The 25,191-nt window shown below is 37.6% G+C and overlaps 1 protein-coding gene across 32 annotated transcripts in view; it reads left to right on the forward strand.

Annotated features, from left to right (window-relative positions):
* The window catches only part of SIPA1L1 (signal induced proliferation associated 1 like 1), a 385,985-nt gene that overhangs the window by 212,549 nt on the left and 148,245 nt on the right, over nucleotides 1–25,191 (forward strand). The window lies entirely within an intron of this gene.

A 25,191-nucleotide genomic window follows, 5' to 3' on the forward strand; every position in this document is an offset into this window, starting at 1 on the left:
TTTTGTTATGGTAGTAGAGTGAAACATTTTCTTTCATATTTTCTTGTCTTGTGAATAGGCTCTTCCTGTTCTTTTTCAATTTGTTATTTTTCTAAATAACAAAATACATTTTTTACATTGTAAAATTATACATTTCACTTCAGAACATTTGTCAGCCAAGTGCTGTCATCTCACAAACAACTACAAATACTTTCTGAACAATTTGTATAAGCTGTTTATGTAAGTGATTATATATTTTATTCATAATATATATACTATTCATTTGGTTCAGTCTATGTGCCTGATAATGTTAGACCCCAGGAATACTCTGGTCACTATAACAGCTATCATGTCCATGGTATCAAAAAAATAATGGTACATTTGTCTCATTTTTTTCTAATATTTGTGTCATTTCATTTTAGATCATAGTGAATCATCCAATTTCCAGTAATAATTTATGGGTTTTTTTGTTGTCTAAGATAAGTACTTTTTCCAAAAATAGAAGCCATTCGTATAGAATTCTTATATAGAATTTTATTAAATTCCTACTTTGTGTCTACTAAGTGATCTTATACTTTTGTTCTTGTCTTAGTTATTTATGTGAAATACCAACAGATTTAATAATACTGCCTAAAATTTCATTTGTGTATGTTGATAATGTATGTAAAGTTTTCATTACAGTGCTTGGCAAATAGTAATTTCTCAATAAATAAAATGCAAGAGTTTAGTTTTCTTTTCTCTAATATCTTGAGTGTTGAAATTGGAACACTGTTTAACTTAGAATTGATTAGATAACCTGCCAGCTTTTATTTTACTTTGTGGTTTGTATTTTGCATGTATTTTTTTCCTATGCATAGGAATATATAATGCATGATCTCTTAATTAAGAAATCAAAATTTCTTGAAGTTGGAAAGAATTTCCAGCTATTTCTGTATCTCATATTTGGAAGCATTTTATTGATAATTTTTTGTTTCTTCTTTTTTGGTTTTCTTTTGCTATTCTAATTTTTTATACTGTTCTATTGGCCTTTTTTTGGTATTCTAATTCTTTATACTGTTAGTTTTAATAGGAAATCACCTGTCTCCTTGCTTATTCATTTTCAGATGTTTAAAAATACTCACTGGTTTATATATGTATATTCTAATCTCCAAATTGCTTCTCTTTTATTTTTCCTTATATGATTTCTAGGGACATAAAGATTTTATTATTTTTATCAAAGAATCATGTTTTAGACATATTTATTTTATCATTGTATGTTTATAGCTTATTAAATTTTACTTTTTTTCTTTACATTTTCCTGTACTTTTCTGAAGGTTATGAGTTGAAGTCTCAGTTTATCATTTATATTAAAGGTTATAGATTTATCTCTATATGATTTTGACTTAATTCAATAGATTAGAAATTTTACTTTTCAATTTTTAGGAATTCTCATAATTCTTTATTTTTTAAAATTTCTTTTAGAGGTAGGGGGAGCACGTGAGCGTGCAAGCAGGGGGAGGGGCAAAGGGAGAGGGAGAGAGACTCCACTTCCAGAGCAGAGCCCAATGGGGGGCCCTCTCACGACCCTGAGATCATGACCTGAGCTGAAATCAAGAGTCGGATGCTTAACTGACTGAGCCACCCAGGCACCCCTCAGTTCTCAGAAATTCTAAACAATGTCTTCTCATGTTTCAGTTTGTTCTTATATGTAATTATTATTTTGTTTTTATTGGACATGCCTAAAAATTAAACTTTGATCCAAGTATATAGACTCTGTTTTTAAAAATAATCCAAGTTTGGGTTTTTTAAATACTTACTGTTAGCTCAGTTTATATATACATACCATAGACAGTGAACTGACTAGAAAGGTAATTCTATTTTTAGGACATAGAAGTGAGGATAACTTTATTTGTTTCATGAATTTCATCCTTCATTGTCTCTTGTCGTTCTGTGCATGCTAGATCTGTATGACACTGTGACTACCTTACTCCCTTTCCTCATGCTCTTGGCAGAAATGTCCACACCTCACTTTATGTCTTCCCCGACCTTGTTTAGAACTGAGATTCCCAGCACTCATTCTCTCTTCTCCTACTTTATTCTTCATAGTGGTTTGCAGCATGTCAAAAATATTATTATTTCTTTTTTGTCTGTCTCTCTCCCTAGACTGTAACTCCAAGGAAGGCAAAGAATTTTGTCCCTTTCATTCAGTGCTGTAGCCTGGGTGCCAAGAAAAATACCTGGTATAGAGTAGACACACAGTAAATATTTGTCTAATTAATAACTGAATGTGATTATTTTCACTTGATTTCTCCTTTTATGTTTCAGTTTTTTCCTTGATTTCGTTTGTTATGACTTGACATAAAATGTCATATTTTATTACAGATGTTTCTTTTATCATAGCACCAGCTTGATGTTTTTATTTTAAACTTGATATCTAATAGCTTTGCCTCCTTTGTTGTTTTTTTAATCCAGTTTTGTAAAATACCACCTTTAAAACTTTCTGTCTTCTTTGGGCTTACACATTTTGGAAACATGTTGGGAATTTTTGTTTTATTTTGTTTTGTTTTATTACAAATTGGGGTTCTTTCTATAAGTTGAAGTAACTTGCTTTCATTTTCATATTTATATTACCCAGTTTTTTAAAAAATCTGAGAACCTGTATGGTACTTTTAAAAACTTTGACCCCTCAAGAATTATAATCAATTCGTTTTGATATTTGGACCATGATTTGTTTCCTTTTATACCTTCATGTGACTTGGAACACAATCTCTGGACCAAACCATTTCTCATGACCTATTTGTGTATTATATCCATGTTCTTGATCCCATCATAATTACTCTGTATACCTCACAATGCAGTATATGTTTTGATTGATTCCTCACTGCTTTAGCACCTCTTCCTTTTTTACTGAACTGCTGTCTCCAAGCTTTGCATCCCAGCTCCCTCCTGTTTTACCTTCAGGAGCAAGCTCACTCTTTTCTCCATGAAGCCTTCCCTCTGCAAATCTTGCGTACTTCTCCTGGGCCTTCTTCCCGCACTCTGTGTCTTCTAATGCAGTGTGCCTTCCTTGGTCCCTGATACTCACTAAGTGCTGAATAAATATTGCTATCTATATTTTTTTATATTATTATTTTTTTATTATTTATACCACATCCTGTTCCCAAACAGGGTGTAAGGGAGCAGGATGGCTAGGTTACCTGTATTTCTTCTTCTTCCTCCTAATGCTGTTTTGTTTTGTAACTTACAAGGTAGTTGCACCTTTTTGTTCTCTCTTCTCTAGACCCACTTTTCTTTGGCTTCATGTGAATAAACGATGTACTTTTATGAGCTTTTTTTTTTTTCAAATGCATGAAGGCCTGCTTTGTTCCAACATGTACTCCAATTAGAAATATGAACAATATTTCTTTCCCTTCCTTGTTTTCATCAGTTTTTAAATTTTTTTTAAGTAATCTCTACACCCAACATGGGGCTTGAGCTCAAGACCCTGAGATCAAGAGTCACATGCTCTACCAACTGAGCCAGCCAAGAGCCCCATAGCTTTTCATCAGTACTTTTCCATACCCCAGTTCCTGACTTAAAAGGTACCTTTCTGTCATTTCCTTTCATCCTCTGAATCATGCCCTTCCATTTCTCTCTGTAGAGAGAGTACTTGGGTTTCACATCATCAAATTGGCAAAAATTAAAAGCTGTTGGAGAGAATGTGGAGAAATGGGCCCTCTCTTGAAGAACATTAGTGCTTTTCTTTTGTTTATATTTTCTCTTTTGGAGTTTCTATTTGGAAATTATCATTTTTATTCTAGTGTATTTCGTTTTCATATATACCCTAATGTCTCTCATTCACTTTATTTCTCTGACAATTTTCCCTTCACATTATTGTCCAATTTTTGTTTTACTTGTACCACACAACTTTTTCAGTTGGGTCAGGGTTTCATTTTTGTCGGTTTTCTAATTAAGTCACTAGGTCTTGGACACCTAGTCTTAAATGACACTTTTTAAAATTCATTTCCTGTATGTTCTCTCAATTAGAAAGATCCTGAATTTGGTTTTGGGAAGGAGGTGGGTAACCCTGACTAGCGGTTTCATTGAAGGTTAGATCTTTTGTTGATTTTATAATCAAGTCCAAACTAATAGCATTTCAAAAATGCTTTTGAAAGTATAATCCATCTCTTTCCCTACCAAAATCATACCAAAGGTAATGTAAGAACAGAACCTAAAATGTACTCCTTGCCATATGCTTTAGTGAAGATAATGGGCTGTGTGGAGCAGTGTCATGTTTGTTAGCTGGCACATCCTTTACCATTGCACAAATACCCATATGTGGTAAGATTTATTCCTTCTTTAAATATTCTGGCATATTTTCATGACTTTCTTACTGATCTCTCATTACTTTTAATAAAAATTATGGGGTGTATGTTATTTTCTTGCATATTCCAAAGTAATTGTGTTTTTTTAAAACTACTTTATAGCAAATATTTATAAAGAAAATCCTTCCTTCCAAAAAATCAACTATTTCAACTATTTAATTAAATCAACTCTTTCATTTCCCTTGTATTTGAAGTCCTTGTGTTTTAGCATATATAAATATATGTTTCCAAAGTAGAATATAGTGTATCTGTTTTTCTACTCAATATTGTATCTTGAATTTAAGCCATGTTAGCCACTAGCCAACTCAATAAGGCAACAAAAAGGAAAAAAATATCATTTTGTGAAAAAATAAAGAGAATCATTAGATTTTTATACTAATAAGAGTTTAGTAAGATTTCTGGATATGAAATAAATTAAAAGTCAGTAGCTTTTTAGTATACTAGCAACACTATATTAGAAAATATGATTACATGAATAATCCTAAACTGAATAAGAAAGTACTATAATGTACATGATGATAAATATAACAAATGATAAGCAGGGACGCCTAGGCGGCTCAGTCGTTAAGCGTCTGCCTTCGGCTCAGGTCATGATCCCAGGGTCCTGGGATCAAGTCCCACATCAAGCTCCTTGCTCATCAGGGAGCCTGTTTCTCCCTCTGCCTGCTGCGCTCCCACTGCTTGTGCCCTCTCTCTCTCTGACAAATAAATAAAATCTTAAAAAAAAAATACAAAAAATAAATGATAAGCAATGACCTTTGGATTAAAAGATCTTAAAGATGTTCTAAATAAATAGGAGCTATATATGTTGTAAATGGGAAGACTCAATATTACAAAGAATTTAAAGTTTTCTAAGTTAACTTATAAATTTAATGCAATTTGAAAACAAAATGAGAGTTTGCCATGAAACTTGACAAGAATACTAAAATTAATTGAAGAAGAAAATTAATGGGGTCAGCAGGGTTTATTATAATATTATGATATTTGAATTGGTTCGGCATTGGCAGATAGAAAAACACACCATCTAAACAGGGAAACCATAAGAAACCTCCACATACAAGAGGACTTGTATCTGGCATAGTATTAGAAATCAGTATGGAAGGAGCAGGCAAAAAATAATGGTAGGACAGAATTGTAAAATTAAAAATATATTCCTATAAACAAATTTGTATGAATTAAAGACTACATTTTTTTTTTAAGATTTTATTTTTATTTGAGACAGAGAGAGCGAGGACAGCAGGGGGAGTGGCAGGCAGAGGGAGAAGCAGGCTCCCCGCAGAGCAAGGAGCCTGACCTGTGGGACTTGACCCCAGGACCCTGGGATCATGACCTGAGCCGAAGGCAGATGCCCAACCGACTGAGCCACCCAGGCGTCCCATAGACTACATTTTAAAGAGAGACTTTTTGGGGTGCCTGGCTGGCTCATTCGGTAGACCATGTGACTCTTGATCTCGGGGTGGTGAGTTTTAGCCCCATGTTGGGCATGGAGCCTACTTAAAAAAAAATAAAGAGGAACTTTGCAACTTTTAGAAGAATATATAGGAAAACATCTGTGTGGTGTTGGAGATTAGGGCTTAGACTCATGACCCCAGTATCAAGAGTTAGATGCTGTTGGGGCGCCTGGGTGGCTCAGTCGTTAAGCGTCTGCCTTCGGCTCAGGTCATGATCCCAGGGTCCTGGGATCGAGTCCCACATCGGGCTCCCTGCTCGGCAGGAAGTCTGCTTCTCCCTCTCCCACTCCCCCTGCTTGTGTTCCTGCTCTCGCTATCTCTCTCTCTCTCTGTCAAATAAATAAAGAAAATCTTAAAAAAAAAAAAAAAAAAAGAGTTAGATGCTCTTACCGACTGAACCAGCCAGGTGCCCCAGAAGGGTTCTTTTTGAGCAAGATACAAAAAACCCAAAATACAAAGAGGAAGAGTGATAAATTTGTGTTAAAAATTTTAAATATGTATATGAGAAAATATATCTTAAACAAAGGTAAAAGGCAAAAAAAAATGGTAATACATTCAGATACATGTGAAGGATCTCATGAAGGATCAGTCCATAGCATGTAAAGAAATCCTACAAGTCCGTAACAAAAGTGGACAAAACATAAGTAAGTAAGATCAATTCATTTAAATGAATTAAAATTCTTACTAGTTATCAGGGAAATACCCATGAAAGCAACAAGGTAACATTTTTATACCATCATACTGGTATTTAAATTTAAAGGCAAAGATGGTGGAGCAAGTCATGTCCTATATGTTACTGTTGGATTATAAAATTGTTTCAAGCACTTTAGAGAGCAGTTTGATGTATCTAATAATGTTGAAAGATGCTCCAACTCAAGGTTTCAGCAGTTCCCTTTCTAGAATCCTTTAGAGAGACTTTCACACATCTTTCCAAAGAAGGTATGAAAGCAGTGGTCGTTCTTTCATTATTTGTAATAGCAAAAAATTAGAAGCAACGTAGAGTTCACTCAATAAAATCTAACATATACAAAGAATGGAAAACATACAGAAGTTATTTTAAAGGCTCTATATCTTTTTGTATCAACATGAATAAATCTTTAAAAACAAGTTTTGTGTGAACAAAGTTATAAAAGGATGAGTTCCGAATGATACCATCTCTGTAGATTTCGTAAATACACAAAATACTTATGGGAAGAGTGCATAGTGTCTTTGGGAGAGAAGTTTCTTCAGAGAAGCTGAGAGCAGAATGGGATTGATATTTTAGCTGTATTTGTAACATTTTATTTCTTTGTATTCTGAAGCAAATTTGGCAGAATATTGACATTTATTTTTGTTTTTTAATTTTTTATTGTTATGTTAATCACCATACATTACATCATTAGTTTTTGATGTAGTGTTCCATGATTCATTGTTTGTGCATAACACCCGGTGCTCCATGCAGAAGTTGCGCTCTTTAATACCCATCACCAGGCTAACCCATCCGCCCACCCCCTCCCCTCTAGAACCCTCAGTTTGTTTTTCAGAGTCCATCGTCTCTCATGGTTCGTCCCCCCTCCGATTTCCCCCCCTTCATTCTTCCGCTCCTGCTATCTTCTTTTTTTTTTTCTTAACATACATTGCATTATTTGTTTCAGAGGTACAGATCTGTGATTCAACAGTCTTGCACAATTCACAGCGCTCACCATAGCACATACCCTCCCCAGTGTCTATCACCCAGCCACCCCATCCCTCCCACCCCACCCCCCACTCCAGCAACCCTCAGTTTCTTTCCTGAGATTAAGAATTCCTCATATCAGTGAGGTCATATGATACATGTCTTTCTCTGATTGACTTATTTCGCTCAGCATAACACCCTCCAGTTCCATCCACGTCGTTGCAAATGGCAAGATCTCATTCCTTTTGATGGCTGCATAATATTCCATTGTATATATATATACCACATCTTCTTTATCCATTCATCTGTCGATGGACATCTTGGCTCTTTCCACAGTTTGGCTATTGTGGACAGTGCTGCTATAAACATCGGGGTGCACGTACTCCTTTGGATCCCTACATTTGTATCTTTGGGGTAAATACCCAGTAGTGCAATTGCTGGATCGTATGGTAGCTCTATTTTCAACTTTTTGAGGAACCTCCATACTGTTTTCCAGAGTGGTTGCGCCAGCTTGCATTCCCACCAACAGTGTAGGAGGGTTCCCCTTTCTCCGCATCCCCGCCAACATCTGTCGTTTCCTGACTTGTTAATTTTAGCCATTCTGACTGGTGTGAGGTGGTATCTCATTGAGGTTTTGATTTGGATTTCCCTGATGCCGAGCGATGTTGAGCACTTTTTCATGTGTCTGTTGGCCATTTGGATGTCTTCTTTGGAAAAATGTCTGTTCATGTCTTCTGCCCATTTCTTGATTGGATTCTTTGTACTTTGGGTGTTGAGTTTGATAAGTTCTTTATAGATTTTGGATACTAGCCCTTTATCTGATATGTCATTTGCAAATATCTTCTCCCATTCTGTCAGTTGTCTTTTGGTTTTGTTGACTGTTTCTTTTGCTATGCAAAAGCTTTTTATCTTGATGAAGTCCCAATAGTTCATTTTTCCCCTTGCTTCCCTTGCCTTTGGCGATGTTTCTAGGAAGAAGTTGCCGTGGTTGAGGTCAAAGAGGTTGCTGCCTGTGTTCTCCTTTAGGATTTTGATAGACTCCTGTCTCACAAGTAGGTCTTTCAACCATTTTGAGTCTATTTTTGTGTGTGGTGTAAGGACATGGTCCAGTTTCCTTCTTCTGCATGTGGCTGTCCAATTTTCCCAACACCATTTGTTGAAGAGACTGTCTTTTTCCCATTGGACATTCTTTCCTGCTTTGTCAAAGATGAGTTGACCATAGAGTTGAGCGTCCATTTCTGGGTTCTGTATTCTGTTCCATTGATCTCTGTGTCTGTTTTGGTGCCAGTACCATACTGTCTTGATGATGACAGCTTTGTAATAGAGCTGGAAGTCTGGAATTGTGATGCTGCCAGCTTTGCTTTTCTTTTTCAACATTCCTCTGGCTATTCGGGGTCTTTTCTGGTTCCATACAAATTTTAGGATTATTTGTTCCATTTCTTTGAAAAAAGTGGATGGTATTTTGATGGGGATTGCATTGAATGTGTAGATTGCTCTAGGTAGCATTGACATCTTCACAATATTTGTTCTTCCAATCCATGAGCATGGAACGTTTTTCCATTTCTTCGTGTCTTCCTCAATTTCTTTCATGAGTATTTTATAGTTTTCTGAGTACAGATCCTTTGCCTCTTTGGTTAGATTTATTCCTAGGTATCTGATGGTTTTGGGTGCAATTGTAAATGGGATCGACTCCTTAATTTCTCTTTCTTCTGTCTTGTTGTTGGTGTATAGGAATGCCACTGATTTCTGTGCATTGATTTTATATCCTGCCACTTGACTGAATTGCTGTATGAGTTCTAGCAGTTTTGGGGTGGAGTCTTTGAGGTTTTCCACATAAAGTATCATATCATCTGCAAGGAGTGAGAGTTTGACTTCTTTTTTGCCGATATGGATGACTTTGATTTCTTTTTGTTGTCTGATTGCTGTGGCTAGGACTTCTAATACTATGTTAAATAGCAGTGGTGATAGAGGACATCCCTGCTGCATTCCTGACCTTAGGGGGAGAGCTCTCAGTTTTTCCCCATTGAGAATGATATTCGCTGTAGGTTTTTCATAGATGGCTTTTATGATATTGAGGTATGTACCCTCTATCCCTATACTCTGAAGAGTTTTGATCAAGAAAGGATGTTGTACTTTGTCAAATGCTTTTTCTGCATCTATTGAGAGGATCATATGATTCTTGTTCTTTCTTTTGTTAATGTATTGTATCACGTTGATTGATTTGCATATGTTGAACCAACCTTGCAGCCCAGGGATAAATCCCACTTGGTCGTGGTGAATAATCCTTTTACTGTACTGTTGGATCCTATTGGCTAGTATTTTGGTGAGAGTTTTTGCATCCATGTTCATCAAGGATATTGGTCTGTAATTCTCCTTTTTGATGGGGTCTTTGTCTGGTTTTGGAATCAAGGTAATGGTGGCCTCATAAAACGAGTTTGGAAGTTTTCCTTCCATTTCTATTTTTTGGAACAGTTTCAGAAGAATAGGTATTAATTCTTCTTTAAATGTTTGGTAGAATTCCCCTGGAAGCCATCTGGCCCTGGGCTTTTGTGTTTTGGGAGATTTTTGATGACTGCTTCAATTTCCTTAGTGGTTATAGGTCTGTTCAGGTTTTCTATTTCTTCCTGGTTCAGTTTTGGTAGTTGATACATCTCTAGGAGTGCATCCATTTCTTCCAGGTTATCTAATTTGCTGGCATAGAGTTGCTTATAATATGGTCTTATAATTGTTTGTATTTCTTTGGTGTTGGTTGTGATCTCTCCTCTTTCATTCATGATTTTGTTGATTTGGGTCATTTCTCTTTTCTCTTTGATAAGTCTGGCCAGGGGGTTATCAATCTTGTTAATTCTTTCAAAGAACCAGCTCCTAGTTTCGTTGATCTGTTCTACTGTTCTTTTGGTTTCTATGTCATTGATTTCTGCTCTGATCTTTATGATTTCTCTTCTCCTGCTGGGTTTAGGCTTTATTTGCTGTTCTTTCTCCAGCTCCTTTAGGTGTAGGGTTAGGTTGTGTACTTGAGACCTTTCTTGTTTCTTGAGAAAGGCTTGTATTGCTATATACTTGCCTCTTAGGACTGCCTTCGCTGCATCCCAAAGATTTTGAACAGTTGTGTTTTCATTTTCATTGGTTTCCATGAATTTTTTAAATTCTTCTTTAATTTCCTGGTTGACCCATTCATTCTTTAGTAGGATGCTCTTTAGCCTCCATGTATTTGAGTTCTTTCCGACTTTCCTCTTGTGATTGAGTTCTAGTTTCAAAGCATTGTGGTCTGAAAATAGGCAGGGAATGATCTCAGTCTTTTGGTACCGGTTGAGACCTGGTTTATGACCTAGGATGTGATCGATTCTGGAGAATGTTCCATGGGCACTAGAGAAGAATGTGTACTCCGTTGCTTTGGGATGGAATGTTCTCAATATGTCTGTGAAGTCCATTTGGTCCAGTGTATCATTTAAAGTCCTTATTTCCTTGTTGATCTTTTGCTTAGATGATCGGTCCATTTCAGTGAGGGGGGTGTTAAAGTCCCCCACTATTATTGTATGCTTGTCAATGTGTTTCTTTGCTTTTGTTATTAATTGCCTTATATAATTGGCTGCTCCCATGTTAGGGGCATAGATATTTACAATTGTTAGATCTTCTTGTTGGATAGACCCTTTAAGTAGGATATAGTGTCCTTCCTCATCTCTTATTACAGTCTTTGGTTTAAAATCTAATTTGTCTGATACAAGGATTGCCACCCCAGCTTTCTTTTGGTGTCCATTAGCATGGTAAATGGTTTTCCACCCCCTCGCTTTCAATCTGGGAGTGTCTTTGACTCTAAAATGAGTCTCTTGCAGACAGCATATCGATGGGTCTTGTTTTTGAATCCAATCTGATAGCCTGTGTTTTTTGATTGGGACATTTAGCCCATTTACATTCAGGGTAACTATTGAAAGATATGAATTTAGTGCCATTGTATTGCCTGTAAGGTGACTGTTCCTGTATATTGTCTCTGTTCCTTTCTGGTCTATGTTGCTTTTAGGCTCTCTCTTTGCTTAGAGGACCCCTTTCAAGATTTCTTGTAGGGCTGGTTTCGTGTTTGCAAATTCCTTTAGTTTTTGTTTGTCCTCGAAGGTTTTTATCTCTCCTATTTTCAGTGACAGCCTAGCTGGATATAGTATTCTTGGCTGCATATTTTTCTCGTTTAGTGCTCTGAATATATCATGCCAGTCCTTTCTGGCCTGCCAGGTCTCTGTGGATAGGTCTGTTGCCAATCTAATGTTTCTACCATTGTAGGTTACATATCTCTTCTCCCGAGCTGCTTTCAGGATTTTCTCTTTGTCTCTGAGACTTGTAAGTTTTACTATTAGATGTTGGGGTGTTGACCTATTTTTATTGATTTTGAGAGGGGTTCTCTGTGCTTCCTGGATTTTGATGCCTATTTCCTTCCCCAGATTACGGAAGTTCTCTGCTATAATTTGCTCCAATATACCTTCTGCCCCTCTCTCTCTTTCTTCTTCTTCTGGGATCCCAGTTATTGTAATGTTGTTTCGTCTTATGGTATCGCTGATCTCTCGAATTCTGCCCTTGTGATCCAGTAGTTGTTTATCTCTCTTTTTCTCAGCTTCTTTATTTTCCATCATTTGGTCTTCTATGTCACTGATTCCCTCTTCTGCCTCATTTATCCTAGCAGTTAGGGCCCCCATTTTTGATTGCACCTCATTAATAGCCTTTTTGATTTGGACTTGGTTAGATTTTAGTTCTTTTATTTCTCCAGAAAGGGTTTCTCTAATAACTCCCATGCTTTTTTCAAGCCCAGCTAGTATCTTTAAAGTGATGATTCTGAACTCTAGATCCGACATCGTACTAATGTCCATATTGAGTAGGTCCCTGGCAGTCGGTACTACCTCTTGTTCTTTTTGTGGAGGTGATTTTTTCCGTCTTGTCAATTTGTCCAGAGGAGAATAGATGAATGAGAGAACAAAACGCTAACAGGGTAACAATGTCCCCAGAAAATATACTCTAAACAAATCAGAAAAGACCTGAAACCGGGGGAAAAGAAAGGCAAAGAAAGAAAAGAGAAAAAGAAAAAGAAAAAGATAAAAACAAACAAAAACAGAACAAAAGAAAAAAAACCAGAATATGATCAAATATGATCAGGCTGGTGCATAGATCAGTGCCACACACTAGATTTTGGGTGTATTTTGGTCTGTTAGAAGAAAGTGCCTCCCAAAATTTTAAAGAAAGAAAAACTTATATATGTACAAAAATAAGGGTTGATATGATGAAGGGATGGAATATGACTGTAAAGATGAAAATTATAAAAAATTTTATAAAAGGAATTGATAAGTTGTTTGGAAAAAGAAAAGAGGATTTAAAAAAAAAGAAAGAAAAGGGAGAGAATGTGATCAGGCAGGAGAGTAGAACAAAACCATACACTAGAGATTTAGAGTATATTTTGATCTGTTAGAGGAAACTATCTCAAAATTTTAAAGAGAGAACAACTTATATATATATATGCCAAAAATAAGGGTAACTAAAATGAAGGGATAGAATATGACTCTAAAAATGAAAAATAAAAATTTTTTTAAAAAAGGGATTGATAAGATGTTGGTTGAAAAAGGGAAAAGGAAAAATTAAAAAAAAAAAAGTTAAAAAAAAATTAACTTTGAAAGACTATAGAATCATGGTAAAAAAGCCATGAATTCTATGTGCAGTATTCCCTTAACGCTGGAGTTCTGCCGTTCTCATCGATCGGTAAACTTGGTCTTGGCTGGCTGTTCTCGCTGATCTTCTGGGGGATGGGCCTGTTGCCGTGGTTCCCAAATGTCTGCCAGATGCAGAATTGCCCCGCCCTTGCCCGGTCTGGGCTGAGTAATCTGCTCGGGTTTGCTCTCAGGAGCTTTTGTTCCCTGCAAGCTTTCTGTACAGCTTTGGAGGCCGAGATTGAAAATGATGGCCTCCCAATCTCTGCCCCGGAGGAGCCGAGAACTCGGGGCCCCACTCCTCAGTGAGCCCCCAGAGAAAAGCAGTCAGTCACTCCCGTCTCCCCGGTTTCCGGCTGCACTCCGTGCTCACCCGGCCTGTGACCGAGCATTTCTATCTCTGGCACCCGACCCCATGTGGAGTCTCCAAACCCAGAGAAGGGGAGTCTCCCCGGATCTGCCGCTTGTTGGGTCCCTGCTGGAGGAGCAGTGGCCCGACTGTGCCCCGGATCCCGGTTTATGACAACCCCAAGCTGAGAGCCCGCGCCTCGGCTCCGTCTCTGCAGCCGGCTTCCCCGCTCCGATACCTGGGAGCTCTGCCTCACTCAGGCACCCCCAGTCTTTCTGTGACCCCGAGGGTCCTGAGACCACACTGTCCTGAGAGGGTTCCACCCCCCGCTTAGCCACTGGAGCGACGTCCCTCAGCGGAGCAGACTTCTAGAAGTTCCGATTTTGTGCTCTGCGGCTCTATCACTTGCCAGAAGCGGCCGTGGGAGGCCCCCTCCCCCGCCATCTATTCTCCTGAATATCGCCTCGGATTCACTTCTCCGCACGTCCTACCTTCCAGAAAGTGGTCGCTTTTCTGTTCAGAGAGTTGTTGCTCTTCTTTTCTTCGATCTCCTGTTGAGTTTGTAGGTGTTCAGAATGGTTTGATCCCTATCCAGCTGAATTCCTGAGACCAGACGAAATCCAGGTCTCCTACTCCTCCGCCATCTTGCTCCACCCCTCCAGAATACTGACATTTATTAAATCCAGATGATGGGTAATAGGTATCTCTATGTTTTTACATGTTTCAAATATTTCATAATTGAAGGTTTTCAGTTTAGAATAATAGCATCACAGTCCCTAGTTAAACATGTCAGATTGAACATATGCCACAGTTATTTCCTTCCCCTCCTTAAGCCCTATCCCTTATTAAAGAAATATAAAAAGACATAAATATGCAAAGACAAGAGAAAAATAGGAGCAGATTAGAATTGTCAACACAGTTTTGGTCAGCAGAGAGGGATGGATGTTTTATAACTAATTTAATGATGTGGACAGAGCTGAGAGTGAATGCCTTTATAGAGGGGTACTAGGGAATGTTGACCTTGTACAACCCCAGAATTGGAGGACCCAAGTTGCTGGGAAGATTGGAGAGTTGGGACCAGTTGTAGGTAGATACTGGGGTCCCTTCCCTAACCTGGTGTAATCATAAAGCCTCCAGAAAGCAGGAGAAATTATTTGAAACATTTTTTGCTGAGCTTGGTTCTTGGAATGCTGAATGCTAGGCAGGAAATGGAACCATTCTTCTCTAGAGAACCTGATGAATGACCTAAAATGACCTGTCTACACCTGGCATTTGTGGGTTCCCCAGTATATAGGGAAAACCCTCTAATTTAAACTGGAAAAGAGTTTATGGAAATAATATTTAGTGACTTGCAGAATCACTGGGAAGGCTGCAGAACTAGGTTTGGAAAATGGTTGAGAATCAGGGAGGCCAAGTGGCTGAGAGGACACTGAGTCCCACAGAAAGCCAGTGTGGTACTGCCCTGAACACTGCATGTCCAGCTTTGTGTTGCCACCATGGGCACTTTACTGAGGGCACTACTATGCACCATAGGCAGTACGCTATCCCCACTTCCCATGTAAATGGATTCACTGCCCCCTTGCTCTCGGCAGATAACTATATTTCAATTCAGAGTTAAAGATGTGCGTATCTCACTGGCTGAGGGCAGGTTGTATGTGTGCATCCTGTCTGTAAGAATGTCTGGTTGAGTGACAGTGTGGCACTTGTAGCTTCTATTGTGGAAGGTAGACTGTCTGTATAAGGCAAAGAATTTCCCTGGTTATAGGAAGAGAGCTCCAAGACTAAACAGATACTAGACAATCATAATTATATTTTTCCCTATGTTCAGTTTCCACAACTAAGACAACTGGGTACGTAACCAGTCAGTCCCCTGTAGGAAAGTTTATGTAGTAATCAACAAGCCCTGCTTCCACACAGAGTTTCAGTCTTCCTTTTTAATGCCTGAATATTAAATATAAAAGGATAGCTAATGTTAGCAGACATAGGAGCAAAAGCATTCCAATTGAGAAAGACAGTGATCACAACAAACAGAAGAAAAGTATATGTGGGGGAAATATAGACTGAATATGAAGAAGAAGCTTTAAAAATTAGTTTAACGTTAGTGGGGATGAGACAGAGTATTGCAGTTATGAAATAAGAATACAATTTTTTTTAATGGAAGAAACAGTCATTGAACACAAAATTTTTTTCAGAATTGAATCTAAGAGTCAATATGAAACATTTAATAGTATGGTTAGAAAATGAAGGTAAAAACATTCTCCCCAGTACTTGAAAGAAAAAGAATTGGGTGGTGGGAGAGAAGAGATAAGCAACTATTCAGGAGATTTAGTATCAAATAAATAGAACTTTCAAAATGAAAGAGAAAAGGAAGGAGGGGAATTATTAAAAAAAAAAAGAAAAGAAAGAAAATTTCACTTAAAGAGATATGTTTTTATATTAAAATGCTTACTGGGTGTCCAATACAAGGATTATAAAAAGACTCACAGAAAGGCTACTTCAGTATTTGAAAAGATCTTAAAAGCTTCCTGAAAACAACAACAACAACAACAACAACATGTAACATATAAAAGAATAGGAATCAGAATATCACTGGACTTTTCAGTTCCAACAATGGAAGCTAGAAAATAATGAAATAATACCTTTAAAATTCCAATGGTAAATGTTTTCCTACCCAGAGTTCTGTACCCAGCCAAACTTGTCAGTTTAAGGCTAGACATGCCAAGTCTCAAAGCTTGTCCATATGTACTTCTTCTTAGGCAGTTGCTGAATGAAGATAATGGTCATCAAAATGAGGGAGTAAACTTAAGAATGAGGAAGATGTGAGATCTGGGAAGCATGGGACCCATCAGAGGAGAGGAGGGAAGGAACTGTCAAGATGATAATGATGGATGCTTCTGAGAATGCCAATGCAATAGACCTAATGATCAGTCAGGTCAGACAGGAGTGTAAGGATGGAGAGCTCAAGGAGAGAGGGTTCCAGGAAGGAGAAATGGACTTGATAGGGTATGTGTTGTTTTTAACCATATGGAAGAGTAATGAAAACTTTTTTTTTTTTCTTCTCTTGTTGAGTTTTGGGAGAATTAATGTTACATATATAGAAACTAAGCAAATGGGGGAAAAAATGAAGCAATTATTAATTCCAGGAAAAATAAGGGAAGCAATTAAGCAAATATAGCCGTAGTAATACAAATTCTGCTATATGTATAGCTATAATACACACATGTACACACATGCACAGACAAAAATATATACATAGCATAGGGCAAGGGAAGAAAGGAGATACTTACTGAAGTATGCTTATTTCTCATTTCCACAACAACTTCAACAGGTAATATCTAAGACAAATCAAGAAATAGCAGTATGAACATGTTATTGAGAAATATGGAAATATTGGAGAGAACAGTGGTATGAAATGAAAAGGGTAGCTCCTGCGAATGGAGAATATGGGGTAAAGCACTCCTGTTTGTTTTTTTATATGTTGTAGTATTATTTGCCTTTAAATGTTGTAAGCAGTACTTTGATAAAAATGTAAATGAAAAACCAAATAGCATAGCAGTGAGTATCTTTGTACAATAGGTTTTCCTTCTATAGATTATAAAATCACTTCTCAGTGTTTGTTGTCCCACTTGTTGTATTCAAACATGGATGACATTTATCATTAAACTTCTGTAGGAACTAAGTATCCTAAAGCTAAATAAGGCACAGTCCCTCGCCTCATGGCCCACGTGTGGCTTAGTTGGTGGTGCATCAGAAAACCTTGAAACATTGGGATATTTTGTATGATTGTCTTTTGGGAACCAAGGATGTCGTGGGAGTGTTAGAGACTTGAAGAGAAAGAGTAGATGCCTAGAACTCACAAGGAATGGAAAGTCTGGCAGAGATTCCAGGGCCTGCTGGAGAAATAAAGAGTTCTGGGGCTCAGTAGAGGAAAATCCCTTCTGCCCCTGGACAACTATACATTTCCAAATGTTGAAAGAGAGATTACAGAGCCCAACAATATGAATATTTTCTGGTTTAGCTTTTTTTTTGTTTGTTTCCCCTGGAAGGGTTTTACCAATTTTTATTGACTCTGTCAACATAAGGATGTCTGTTTTAACTGTGCACCATTAACCGTGAGTCCTGGCATTCTTAGGATTTTTCCTAATCGGTATAAAATGATGTAGCGTTGTTTTGATTCGAATGTCTTTGATGCTTATTATACCCATGATTGTTACAACACTAGTTAGGCCTTTTCTTGCACTTGTGTTCTGTTAAGGAGTTTTCTTTACTCCCAACATCTTTTTTCTTTTAAACTTTTTTTAACTGTAGTTTTGTCAAAAAAAAAAATTCAAAATCAGTTATTTTGTCAGAAAACTTCAAACTGAGAATCCCTCATTTTTATTGCCAGCAGAGCTGGTGTTAGAAGGTAATGATGCATAGTAAAGTGATAATTTCTTTAAAGTAGAGAATCCCTGTCTTGATTCTGAATCACCGTAAGTTACATGCAGTACTCTCAAGGGATGCTGTGTAAAAGAACATGGCAGCATGACTGGGGTGGGGATGGGGTGTGGCCAACTTCCTAGGAGGGACTATACCAAAATGCAGTCTTGAGGAGTAAGAGTTGGACAGGAGGAAGAGGGATGGGGAGGAACAAGCCACGAGAATGAGGGAAGACAATTGTATGCACTTGTGTCCCAGCACAGGGTGCCACTTGGTTTCTCCTGAAGGCTCATTCAAGGTACATTCAAGGAATTGTAGCTGGATCTCTTTCCCTTTGACTGGAGCTAACTAGAGGGATCTATCATGCATTTGGGAGATTGTTCTTTTGCCTTGAAAGTGGTAGGAAGTTACTGTGAGGTTTTAAGCAGGAGAGTGTAAGTGTTGTGCTTGCATGCACTTTATAAACACTCAGTACTGAATAGGCAGAGTGATGAGATTTTAAAGTGTGAGTGCTAATGCAGACACACAAGATGACATCTGAAGATCAAACTTACCGTTTTAGCTAGGGGACTCATTGCACTTTGTCACAAAAATGAAAAGCATGGCCAAGAAACAGAAGACTTCCGAAGCCTCAAGGTTTTATCTTTGATTACTTGGTTGGTTTGCATTTTAGTTAGCTTTTTTTCTAGTTTGTAAATGAAAGTTTAAATGATAAAGTTAATAAATTTGCAGGTAACATGGAATCTAAAAACAAACCCAAAAAACCAAAACCAAGCTCATGGATATAGAGAACAGATTGGTGGTTGCCTGAGGTTGGGGAGAATGGGACGAAGTGGGTGAACGTAGTCAACAAGTACAAATTTCCAGTTATAATGGGTAAGTCATGGTGATCTAATGTACAGCATGGTGACTGTAGTTAATAATATGGTATTGCATATTTGAAAGTAGCTAGGAGAACAGAACTTGAAAGTTCTCATCACAAGAAAAAACTCTGTAATCTTGTATGCTGACAGATGTTAACTGATCTTACAGATAACATGCAGTTATCATTTTGCAGTATATACAAATATTGAATCATTGAGTTGTACACCTGAAACTAACATAATGTTATGTCAGTTATACCTCAATTTTTAAAAATAATAAATCTGTCAGTAAATCTCATTTAGAAGTCAGGGATTTTTAAGTTTGGGGGAGTCAATAAAAATAATTCTGTTTGAGGGCTATGTATAAATGTGTATGAATATTTGTATATGTGCATAATTAGTAAAGACAAAAAAACCTGGGGGAATGTGGTATGCATTGGTTTAAGAAAAAATTATTTCATTTGCTCTTGTCTTAATTGCTGTTGACAAGTTGCCAGAAACATTTGTAGAGGACTCCTATTTTCAGAACCAGGATATATATATATATATATATATATGATGTGATCAGTTGTATATATGATTGTTGTGAAGTGTTTCATCAAGTATTTTATGTCAGCTTGGAAAGGGGAGGTCCTCTGCCTCTCCTGGATGCAAGTAGATTCTTTTGTTGTTCACCATCCGCCCCTCTGCCGTGGTTTTCTGGTTCTGTACTGGATTAGGTCTCTTCAGAAGTGAGCTGTCCTGTGACCTGGATCCTTCCTCTCCTCTGCCCTTATCTTTCAATGCCTGTCTTACTGTGGGTGCTCAACCCACACAATGTCTGGAAGAATACACAAACTATTAGGAGTGGCTACCCTTGGAGTTGGTATTGGGGTGTCCTGAACAAGAAGATATATTTTTCACTTTTTCTGCACTATTTCCGTTTTTGTTTTTTGTTTTTTTAAGCATATAATTCATGCACTTAAAAAACAGCATTGCAAAAGGGGTCAGCAATGGGAAGACTTGTATGGGAGAAAAATCACATGAGCATAAAAGATGATTATCTTGAACATGATGAATTTGGTGGCGGTCATTTGTAATTTCTGGTTTCTGTTGTCCTTCCCACTTGTGCTGTACTAGCCAGCCCTCCTTTTTCCTGTGAATGTGTTTATTTACTTTGCTAGGATTTTTAAGAGCTGATTCTATTGTGCATTAGTTTACCTTTTGGTGATTTCATTGTGACGGTGCCTTGTCCAGTTCTAACGGATGCATTTCTGGTTGCTCTTTTAAAAGATTTGCTCATTTGTGTGGCTATTTTTCATGCCCTTTCATGGTTACTGGATAGAAGGAAAGAAGGTCAAGTTGCTGTTATTTTTCATTCACTTCTGTTGGTTGTGAAGGCTCCTAAAGAGAGAAAGATGAAGCTGAAATCTATATTAAATTTTGGTTAAGTGGGCTTTTTTCCCCCCTTGACCTGTCCCCCTAAACACTGATATTTATGAGCTAACCATAACTACATTTTAGATTACAATATGAATTCTGTTAATCTATCTGTTAATTTCTAGTCCATTTTAACTGAGATCAAGTGATTTCTGTTTCTTAATGATTTCATTTCAAGGATATTGAGCTTAGATGCTTTTGGGATAAAGAAAGCCCTCAGGAACCTAGGGCTCTAATTGGGGAGAAAAGGCCGAACCAAGTGTAGGGTTACTCACAAATTTCAGAAAGTAGTAGGAGGAGAGGCATTTTTAGGAGAGAGGGTGTTCTAGTGCAAGCAGCTTGGCTTAGGAATCAGACCCCTAGAGCAGTGACCTGGTCTCTTCGGAGCGGCAGGGTCTTCACACATGAACTTTGTGGATCACACCTCCCAGCAATTGCTGTGGGGAGTGAACAAGGTTGTGTGTAGAAACTGGTGCATAAAGGATGCTCAGACTGTGGTTAAAACTGATGGCAACAGATTGTTGAGGAGCATGTTCTAGAAAAACATCATGGCATAGCAGACGGGATAGGAGTCTGGGAATGAGGAAATCTGGCTTCATACATAGGCTCTGCACCCTGTTTGCCTTTGGTGAACTTACAGTTTCGACCCTGAGAGACCACATGTGGAAGATGAAGGGTTTGGACATGGTATTCTTTCTCATAACTCACAGTTTTAAATTCTGAATGTAAGGTCAGAGAAGGATACCCTTGATCTGAATCAGTCATCCCATAGATCTTTATGGAAAGGTGATACAGTTTGTCCTGATTTCCAGACCTAAATCACACAGTAACAGCGTGGCGATTGAGGAGGACGGTTTCCAAAAGACAAGTGATTTGACCACTGTAGCATTTTAAGGAAGTTAATTATCAAAATTTTTCTCCCACTAGATGTATTTCTGCTAGATGCAGAGATTCATACCAGAGTTGGACTTCAAAAGTAATAACTAAGGCTATAAAGGGAGACCTTTTTTCTTTTATAATACATTTTTGAAGTAGTTTTCTGCCATAAATTCTTTGCCAGTCCAGTATTTACTGGAAGTAAGCCCCCTGGGTGTGAGCACTTTGTGTCATACGCAATCTCCTTACCTCCCTGAAAATGGAGGTAACTTCACAGGGTGCTCATGAGGACTGAAGGCATAAACATGTGTTGGAGAGTGAAATGGATGGGAGTCCTGATGCTTCGAGGCCCTGTAGGGGGAACTTATAGTCAGAAATAAGGGTATGATAAAACAGACAAATGAGCCATCTGCAATCTGTATTTAAGGAAATGCTAAGGCAGTGTGGGGTGATTTTAATTTTTTTATTTTTTTTTAAAGATTTTATTTATTTATTTATTTTAGAGAGAGAGAGTGCATGAGCAGGAGGGGCAGAGGGAGAGAGAATCTCAAGCCGACTCCCTGCTGAGCATGGAGCCAGATGCACGGCTAGATCTGATGACCCTGAGATCAGGACCTGAGCCAAGAGTTGGCCGCTCAACCTACTGAGCCACCCAGGCTCCCATTTAATTTTTTTCTTTTAAGTCTTAGTCTTTGGGTGGTATTTTAAAATCTGCTAAGTGAAATGTGGTTACTGTTGATATTAATCATGATTAACAGTTATTTGGATATTAGAGTTGTATGTAGAAGTAACGTGATGTTAAAAAAAAATAACTTGATGTTTATCCATTATTCTTACTGATGCTACTTTCTACTCTTTTTCTAAGGTGAATTTACACGTGCTTTTTCAAGTGTACTTTCTTAAATTCTTTTTGGAATATAAATATTCAATTGAGAGAACCACGATATCTTTATTAAAGCCATTTGTGATGTTCTATCTTACTGAACCCTCTGGATTCCCATACTCCTCTCCTCTTGTTCCAGGTACACTTGAGGGACTTGAGGGTGGAAATGTTCCCTCTGTGTCTCCTCCTGGGAGGGTGACTAGCATAGTGCAAAGCACCATCCGGTGCCCCGGTGTCCGTGTTGGCAGCCTGACAAGCTGTCTCAGTGATGCAGATTCTCTGCTGGGGTTCCTCGTGTGTGGATCAAAGGCAGCTTTCATAGCTTATCTAATTTAAATCTGACTTAATACAGTTCAGACCTTTTTTCCTTCTGTCCCCAGAAGAGAAGATCAATACTATTAGACTCCTCCTCTCCAGGTTACAAACAGTTTCAGTTTCTTGAGCCATTGACATCTCAAAGCAGAGTCAAATGGTGATATTTTTTACATTGAGCCTGAATCTCTGCAGAAGGAGGACTGTGAGGATGGAAGGTGAGATGTCTGCGAATGTGGGGAAAGTTAGATGCGCCCCTGGAAAGGGGGGTGAGTGATGACGGCCCAGCCTCACTCCTGTTAGGCAGCCTCACCTGGTTTTCCAGTTCACTACCACCTGGAGACCTGTTGGCAGGAGGGGATTTTATATCAATATTAAATTTAAAGAAATCTTCTGTAAATGAGGAAGTATAGGCAGTTGTGTATGAAGTAATTAATCAAATCTGTAAATACTGCTGATCTTATAGTCTTGAACACTCTACACTTGATGTAGCCCTCTTTGATTTCAATTAAATCAGGCGGTTTGTGCAAGATCATCTAGAAAGGACCTCAAGTCTGTTGAACTCTGACTTGTTTGGTGATTTGAATGGTTGGAGCATTAACATAGTGCAGTGTCTTATAATTAGTATTCAGATGTGTGTGCATTGTACTATATTCCCAGGGTTTTTTTGTTTGTTTTTTTAGTAACAGAATGATTATTTTTTCTCTTAAGTTTTTTCTTCTGATTATTAAAGTTACACATGCTCATTTTAGAAAATAAATAGTACAAGTACAAAAAAAAAAAGAAAGAGAAAGAAAAGAAAAAAAAAGCCCAGAAGTTATTCTTAATCCAACTGTCTAAAGACAAACATTGTAAATCCTTTGGGGAACTCCCTTTGGCTTGTTTATAAATCTATATGTAACTTTTTAAAAAAACAGCTGTATTTATAATGTATGTACAATTTTGTTTGTATCCTAGATTATTCTAAAATTGGGCATTCTTGTCCCCAGTTACGTTCAATAGGATGCACAGTATAAAGATACTCTATTTTTTAAACAGTGAATCCATGGTCATATCCATTAATAAATCTTAGTTTAAATAAAACTAGTTGTTTTTTTTTTTCTCATGGAATCTTTAATCTACTAAAAAGTGCTATCGTGTCCTAAGGGAGGTGATATATAGTGCGTCCCTGCCTTATTTAATTATGGGACCCTTTTTTGTGGATTAATAACTTGCAGAATTTGAAGCAGAATTTGGGAAAAGCTGACAAGGATTTCCCCCTGCATATGAGACATGTATTGGTTCTTCCCTGGCATCCATTTTTCACATTCCCTTTTCCCTAGATCATATTTGGTATTAAGTGGTTTAGTACCAAGTCGTGCTTGATGATCAGCTGTGCAGTAGATCACAGTGTACATATTGATGAATACAATTTGTATGTATTTTAAATGAATGTACAAATTAGTACATTAAAAACACACACGTGCTTCACTGATCTAGTCTGGTCTCTTTTTTTTTAAAACAGTGGATTTTTTTTGTTTTTTTTTTTTAAGATTTTACTTATTTATTTGACAGAGAGAGACACAGCGAGAGAGGGAACACAAGCAGGGAGAGTGGGAGAGGGAGAAACAGGCTTCCCGCGGAGCAGGGAGCTGATGCGGGGCTCGATCCCAGGACCCTGGGATCATGACCTGAGGGGAAGGCAGATGCTTAACGACTCAGCCACCCAGGCGCCCCTAGTCTGGTCTCTTAATAAGCTGCTGCCAGACATGGAAACGCTCAGTGCCCTGATAAGTGGGTGAGCTCTGATTTCTTTTCCTTGAAAGTATTAGTTTGCTGTACCTCAAAAACCTATTATTTTTCCTCTAATAATTCTGATTCGCTGTTACCCTCCTACTTCCTACCTTTTACTTTAATTTCTACCTTGAGCTCCTCAAACCTAGCTCTTTGGCATTATAGTAATTGCTTATTACATATGTTAGTCATATTTAAGCATAACAGATAAATATTCCCATTTATTTCTCTTCTTGTTTTGCCAGCTGTTGATTCATTTCACTGCTCATCAATAACTCCACCATATGACTTGCTCGGTACCTGCTTCATTCTGTCATCCCTTTTTTGCCATCAAGCTTTCTGCCAAATTTTGTCGTTTCCTTCACAAAGCCTTTGAAATGTAACTTTTTCATTAAACTTTTTTAGTTGGGCAGGTGGGTAGGAGCCAAATGTTACTTGCCTTTTGGTTCTTGCTCTGGCCTAATAAAGACATTTTAAATTGCTTTCTTATCTCCAGATTCAAATGTAACTTGATCCTGTTACATAGGTGTTGTATCCCTTAACTTTTTTACTTGGTTAATTTCAGGGCAGGTTTTTTTGAATCTACTTTGTCTCCATCACTGGTGTCTTTTTCAGATAGTGAACATTTTGAGAACAGGTACTAGATTTATCAACCCTGTTCTTCCCATTCCTTCCTGCTTGTTGTTGAAGGGACAGAGCGGAAATGAAAAAAGGGGGAAATTCCTGTCTAAAAAGTTATGTGCTGATTCATAAATCTTAAATTATACATGACATTGATTGCACTGAGATGTTTGTATGTATTTCAAACCCTCTTGAAAGAATGAGACAGCCCTTCCAACTGAGATGTTACTTTTATGTAAAGTGAATGAAATTCAGGAAAGCCAGGAAAGGATGTAAAGAAGAGTTTACCTTATTTGGTTATCTTAGCTAACCTAATGTTCAAGCACTGTGAGCTTATATTTCTATTTTAAAATAAAGTTTATTACATTCTAAAATATATTTATGGGCATTACTAAAGAATATGAGCATTCTAAACCTATATATACAACTTTGTAAACTATTTACATTGGTACTTTCATAAATACTCAAATTTCGTAATTAATATTATATAAACACCGGTGGAGGAGTCTAACAACATCCCATTTTGGAAAATGGACATATTTGATGACAAGCACTACATCTTTTTGGT

This window comes from Phoca vitulina, unplaced genomic scaffold (genome assembly GCF_004348235.1).
Source record: "Phoca vitulina isolate PV1807 unplaced genomic scaffold, GSC_HSeal_1.0 scaffold7, whole genome shotgun sequence".
Lineage (NCBI taxonomy): Eukaryota > Metazoa > Chordata > Mammalia > Carnivora > Phocidae > Phoca > Phoca vitulina.